General features: G+C 43.7%; 1 long non-coding RNA gene across 1 annotated transcript in view; it reads left to right on the top strand.

Moving 5' to 3' along the window:
* The first annotated feature begins 1,867 nt into the window (after positions 1–1,867).
* LOC130606502 (uncharacterized) overlaps positions 1,868–7,004 on the top strand; it is a 7,506-nt gene continuing 2,369 nt past the window's right edge. Inside the window, exons 1-2 of the long non-coding RNA XR_008973986.1 lie at positions 1,868–1,980; positions 6,138–6,184. This is a non-coding gene — a long non-coding RNA (uncharacterized LOC130606502). The remainder of the gene's footprint in view (positions 1,981–6,137; positions 6,185–7,004) is intronic.

The raw sequence follows: 7,004 nt of genomic DNA on the forward strand, positions 1-7,004 counted from the left end.
TTTTCTGGAGTGCTGGAGAAAACACATTAGCTGGAGCCAGCTGATGTGTTCTCCATGGGTCTCAAGGGCAAACTCCTTTGAATTAAGCATGATCTTCATGTCCCTTCCAAACTTGTTTTGTGTTCTTTTTTCTGCATCTTCAGTTCATCAAACCATTCCTGCCCCCCACCACACTCGGGGACATCTCCTTTCCCAGCCAGCTCAGGAGGGTTCCTGACCATTAGGCACAGCACCACTCCCCAGGTGTCTAACAAAACCTCGTGATGAAGTGTGCCTTGGTCTAGGAAAGAGATTTGTGAATAAATTATTCTCAGGAGAGCTACAGTCTGTTTTGCTTTTAATTGTGATGTTTTCCTCTTTTAGATGAAGATCTAGAGAGGGCAGTGTGTGTTTGGAGGTGGCAGAAGCTCTTCAGCAAGTGGCTGCAGGCTGTGCAGGCAACGGGCTCAGCTGTAAGATGAGTCCTACGACAGCCTCATTATTGGAAGCTGAGCCTAATGAACCTGCTGTCAGATCATCTCTTGTCTCTTTTAAGTAAAGGTAAAGGATCTAAGAAAGCTCTTTCTTGCTCATTCTTTGGATAGAGACATTTAGATTGAGTGCCGCTGCTCTCCCTCACTACAAAGACTACAAAGGTATTTTTATCTGAATTAGAAATTTTTGCTGGCCTACTTTCTTGCGAGCCCTTGTCCAGCCAGCTTGTCATCTCAGTCATCATTCAGTCACCCTCAAAACCACACCAGCTAGTTTCAGAGCAGTCTTGGCACCACTCTACCCAAGGGCTCCCACACACTGCAATGAGTGGGAGCATGAGCCTTCAGATACCCATTTGAGAAGGTCCTTGGCTGACATGAAGAGACCACAGCAGAGCCCTGTCCCCTCACCCCCCCCACCCCGAGGCTTTGTCAACCTGACACATGGAGGCGAAGGCTCACTCCCCACTCCATAGGCATATGCCAGCCAAGGCCCTGCCACTTGTTTCTCTAGGCTAACGCAGCAAGAGCAGCCCAATTCATTTTGACAGAGTGGTTAAGTAAGTGGCACAGATTTCACATGTCAGCCTTCTCCTGCCTAATCTTAGAGTTATCCCATAGCAAGTGACTGGCGAGAAGGTTCAGCATCATGTGGTGGCAGTAGTTAATACGCTTCAAAAAGCATGTGCTGCTATTACAAGTGGTTTGCTTGTCTGGTTTACACTGCCTAGATCCAAACTCAAAGGACTTTATATACCTGCACAGCTGCAGAGACAGGTTAGAACAAGCAAGCTTGCCAAAGTGTGGTCTTCCACAAAACCTCTAACATATTTGTGTACATGAATCCTTATATCTTGGCCTGGCTGGACAGGGCTTTGAGGAACATGGTCTAGTGGAAGGTGTTGCTGCCTGTGGCAGGGGGTTGGAACTGGTTGAGCTTTAAGCTCCCTTCCAACACAAACCAGTCTGTGAATCTATGATCTGTCAGTGGTAATTATTTTTCAATTTTCTCTAGTAATGTAGCTTGTTGGGTTTTGGGGTGGTGTGGGACTCTTGAGGGGGGAGCCGGTTTTTGCTTGGGTTTTTTACTTAAACAAAAGGAAACCGCTCTTCCTCATAGTAACACTGCTTTCTGAAGTAGTTGAAAAGAAAGTTGTCAGCAGTTTCCTTAGTACTGAAGGTGGCGAAAGCATCAGGGCTTTAGTAACTGGGTGAGTATCTTTTATATAGCTGGCTCCTCCTATTGTGGAATTTTCCAAGCCCCTGAGGGCACTGATAAGCCTTAATGGCTCTAATCAACCTCACCTGGTTCCTCTAAGCACTTCCCACAGCTCTGGGAGCCCATTTAAGTTTGACCCGGGGCATTTGCTCCTTTCTGTGAGCTACGCTGGTTGTCTTGACCTACAGGCTCACTTCCAGGTTGACCTCATTGCAATTTCGCCTTATGACCTAGGCTTTTGGTTGGACCTGGCCACCATCTGCAGGTCTGCCTGTTCCTCCTACTCAGGTACTGCAGAGAGGGGCTCCCTCCACACTGTGCCAGCTGGCCATGGTGTCTGTGTTGGCTCCCTGCTCCTTAGGGAACACCTTGCTGTTCCCTGATGATATCCAAGGCCTTGGTAGTCCATGTAGTCACATTCAGCTCCTGGAAGGGCTGAGATGCTCTTCCCCTTGTTTTCATGCAGGAGAAGGAAAAGCACAGCTTCTTCTGGGTGTGCCACTGGATCTGGAGGTGTGAGAGGGAAAGAATTGGAAGAAATGACTCATGGCAACTCCCTTACACCAGCGGTATTGGTACAACTGCTTCTGGCTTCTAGGTAAAGTTAAACCCAATGTTTCATGAGCACTAATTGCTGTGTTGCTTATATTAAATGGCCTTGGGTAAATAAATCGGTTACAAATGCTACTTGTAAAATTGAAAGGTGAGGCTACATGACAGAGCAGTAAAATGGCATTTATGTTTTACTAATGTCTCAAAACTTCTGCAGTGGGAAATCAAATACCAGTGACAATAGCTCACACTGCATTATTTTTCCTAAAAAAGAATAGATATAAAGGAAAGATATATCATGAATATATAGCTGATGTGAAAGTAGGTTTGCTGATGGCGATACAACTACCATATTCATGCTATAGGAATGGATGCTGGGTTGTTTGTCTCAGCTGAAGCTAAGTTATTGCTTTATCATGTTGTCATCAACAAGGTTACTCAAAGGAAAGAAGCTGTGAGTAACTTTTCACACAGAGCTAATTCCCACCACAAAGCATGTGACACAACTCTTTAGTGAGGTGCTAGTATGCTCACACCACCGTGAGAAGCCATGGATTGCTATCTCTGCTCTGTTCTTGAGATCAGTACACTAGCCCAAAATTTTCCATCAGTCAGCATCCTTGTATCTCTGGTGGGCTGTTACAGACATCACTTTTCTTTTACTGAGACACTGGCAGAGTACATGGAGAGGTACCACCATGATTGCCTTGTCCTTAAGCTCTTCTCCAGCCTTCTCCTGCCAGCTGCTGTTAGAGAAGGGGCACAAGGCTAGAGAAGTGGTCTGAGCTTGAATGGTGGCTTTTCTTATCAAATAGATAATGCTGTAGCTATGCATGCAGTCACAGTAAATCCACAAACCACAGCCCTGGCTCTCCTGGTCCCTCTATCATGCAGTCACTATGGCCCACCTTGAGAACAAATACTTTCAAATTTGTGTGTAAGTTCTTACCTGCTCTTTCACCATCATTCAAGTTTTTTCTCTTCTTTACAAGACCAGGAAAATGCTACTCTTAAAGTTACTGAGAAACCTGTGTACCTCTGGTGCTGCTAACGCAGCGTAGTAGAATTCTTATCGCTGAGGCAAAAGATTACCCAAAGGATGTTCATAGTGCCTGATATTATGAATAGAAAGCCTTAGGGACTGTTTGCATCCTCTGTAACAGACATATTTCTTCTGTTTCATTAGATTTGGTGGTTTTGTGGGCATTTTTTGTGTAAAGTTGTATTTCTATCAATATTTCACATCTGATTTATTGGTAGGTACAGGAAAATATTCTGATTTCACTAAAAAGTGGCAAAAACTCCATCCAGTTTTTGATTTCTGTGCATGTTTCTGGTTTTCCTCCTTGTTAAAGGATCTAAACAGAACTGTCAAGAAAGCTCTTGCTGATGTCACATGTTCCTGATCCAAAAAGTTCAGAGACCTCTCTAAAGTTTGTTGTTATCTTTCAGATCATAAAATAAGTATCACATTTTAAAGAAGTACAAAGCAGAACAAAAGAATAAATTATTACTGTGCTTAAGTTAATATTTAAGGAGCACATCTCAGGCAAGGCAAAGTCATAATCAACACCAAAGCAGAATCTCCCTAAACTTTTTAGTAAAGACATCAATAGAAACCTCGTGCTTTCATTAGTTTTTCCTTTTCTGAAATGTTTGGGGGGTTTGTTGTGTTAATATTCTTTCCATGATGGTGTCTATGTGAGAATTGGAGATAAAATAAGACAGATGTACTGACCATGGTTACCAAGGGAGCAGTTTCCTTAGCAATGGCAAAGCAGTTGTCAAAGCAGTCAATGTTCCTTCTCTCTCTCACACACACGACTTGTTTTTACTAGTTTGCATAGCTTGGTTACACAAACAGCTAATCGTAAACACCTCTCCCAGATTTCTTGGAGCAGGCAAACTAGACCTAGGTGGGTCATTAGTCAGATGATCCCAACCTCCTTTCAGTTCAGAGTCTACCTGAACTACTTTTGTTTCATAATTTTTTCATAAAACAATCACTGTCTAACTAACTCAAGAGTCATCCAGATGGAAACATAACCAGATACTACACACCCAAATAAAAGATATGGGGGTGGGTGAGTAGTATAAAATTGCCACATGTTCAAAGTACCAGTCCTTTCCTCTAAAGGGTAAAGATGGCAGGTAAAATAATCCCTATAAATAGGTCTTGTAACTGCCTACATGAAATGGTTATTATCTGAGAATGGAAGTCTGATCCTGCCATCCTTGACAAGGCTGAAGAGGGGATTATGCTGCACTATGACACTTACTGCTCTCTGCTGGTGCTTCTGGTGGTGGCTATATGTGTGCAAGGACTCCAGGCCACATCTGGAATTGCCCAGCTGAAGCCATTACCCAGTGGGTGGCCACCTCCAGCCTTACTGCATGCTGAGAGCTCAGAGTCCTCTCCATGTCCTTGCTCCAAAAGTGCATTCAGGCTCCTAGGGACAGCAAGGAAGTGAGATGGGGTCATGCTGCTCTGTGGAAGGTATCAGCTCTAAAAGAATGGTAGATCTCAGAAAGTGCTTGGAAAACCCTGTTATCTGTAAGGCCAGGCTCTGTGACCACCAAACTGTAAGTTATTCATCTTGAGCAGAATAACACCAAGAACATCAAGGCAGTGATGAAACTCTTCCCTATTCTGTATTTGAGTCCTCAGTTTTACTCAAACTGTAATTAAAAGTGTTGTGTCAATATTCCAATAACACAGAGACAGGTCTTTTGCTATAGTAGTAATTGCAAGAGGTACAGTCGTTTGTTCTGATGACTGGTGTTAGGAAACAAGCCTTGTTTTCCTGCCTCTATTTCCAGTCAAGGGCAAAGCTGTTTCATATCAAATATATTCCTATATGCAGATTATTCCAGGGAACCTCTAGTTGCAGGCTGGCAAACGACACTTAGTCATGTGTTTTTGAAAGCAATGTTAATATAACATGGTACTATTGACTGGAGTGTCATGTATGGAAGAAATACTGACTGGATTGCTTTTGGATTAATTCTGAATTGGAAAATGCTGATTTGATGTCACTGCTATGATCTGTAATTTTACATGTTGTTATTAGAAACATTTGCTATCAAATGGTACCCTAGAGTTTTCTGATAATTCAGCTGCTTTGTATTCTTCAACTTGTGGCTAAAATTCATACATGCTCATTTCCTAACATATCCTTATTTACTGCCTGCAACAAGTATGCATCTTTTTGTTCAGGTTGACTGGAATTTAATTAGACACTGATGAAGAGAAGGAAAAGTGTAGCGTATGTGCACATGGAGGGGCTGATTTCTGCTGCTCCCTCTGCTCTGCACAGCTCGGTGCTGTGGGGTAGGTTACCAACTACATCTGTGCTCCTCCTAGGGGCATTCATTTCATAACTATAGTATTCATGATGCGCTACTTGAGGCAAAGTTAGAAGTCTTCCTGAGCTCTGTTTACAAATACTTCTAGGAATCTGACTTCTTAGGAAGGCACAGAAAAAGCTGGAAGTGCAATATTAGGCAAAAGTGTTGCTGGCCTCTGATGTGTGACTTGTGTGCCCTTGCTCACAGCACCTGGACAGGGAGGGGGAACAGGGAGGGGGTGAGGAGCACAGTGCCACCTACAAATGCTGTAAGCAAAACCTGTCTGTCTCTCATCTGCCTTATTAGGAAAGCTGCATAGAAAGAGAAAAAAGAGGCCATGGTACATTTCTTAGCAATTTTTTCTATTTCATGTTGAGGCAGTTTCAGACTCAGAGAATCTCACGGCCCTTGAGTTCCATAAATCTGCCCGATCCTTGTGAAAGCCACTATTTTTGTGTCAAGAAATTTGGGATCAAAGAGAAGGGAAAGGTAAAAGCCACATAAGATCAAATAATGCTGGACTAGCGGGACACTTCCTCCTTCAGAGGAAATCATGCATGTGAAGGGATGTGGAAGGTCTTATGTTCAAAATGTAAGTATACGGATTGTTTTAAAAAATAATCTTCAGAATGGAGGAGGGAAGGTGGAGCAGTGGCAGCCATCTATCTGATGGAAGAAGGCAGCAACAGGGAGGGACTCTGAGATTGCTTTCTGCAAAGAGAAAGCTGGCAGTTTTAATTGTAGGAGGAACACACCCTGAGGTCAACCACAGCACTGAATCATGTCAAAACCCATGGCATGTATGGCTGTTCTTCCATCCCCTCCACAGCCCTTTCACCTCAAAAAACAAAGATAAGCTGATGAAAAGGTGGAGTCATTGAGTCACCTGGGAGTGCAATTTTGCCATGACAGCCACCCAGTTCCCATCTCCTAACTGCAGCTCTGTCAGTCCCTAATTCAGCAACCCCTTAACCACCCCACGGTGACCCCCAATTACCAAAGTGGCAGCTGTGCAGCTCCCTTGCATCTGGTTGAGCTGATTTTTTACCATTATGGTCCCAACCACCTGCTGTGCATTCGATGTAACTTTTCAATTAACATTCTCCAAGGATTTGTAGCCTTTGGTGTGTGTTACAGCCTCGGCCATTCCCACACCCGTCACCCCTGGGCTGCAGTGCTATAACTCTTCCTACCTGCTGCACAAACACATCAGGCACAGATTTAATGGCATCCACCTAAATCCCTCCAGTCAGAGATGTGTAAATGTGTATGTAAAGGCTGTGCAGAAGAAGCCTAAATGCAAAAGCAAAGTATTATTGAATGTGACTAGTGCCACTCACACAGACAGACACAGGATTACAGCCCAGCAAATGAAGGTTGATACGGTAACTGCACCAGGCAGGAGCAGAAGC

This window comes from Pezoporus wallicus, unplaced genomic scaffold, assembly GCF_028554395.1.
Source record: "Pezoporus wallicus isolate ANWC-B61680 ecotype Strahan unplaced genomic scaffold, APGP_CSIRO_Pwel_v1 contig_7073, whole genome shotgun sequence".
In the NCBI taxonomy this organism is placed as follows: domain Eukaryota; kingdom Metazoa; phylum Chordata; class Aves; order Psittaciformes; family Psittacidae; genus Pezoporus; species Pezoporus wallicus.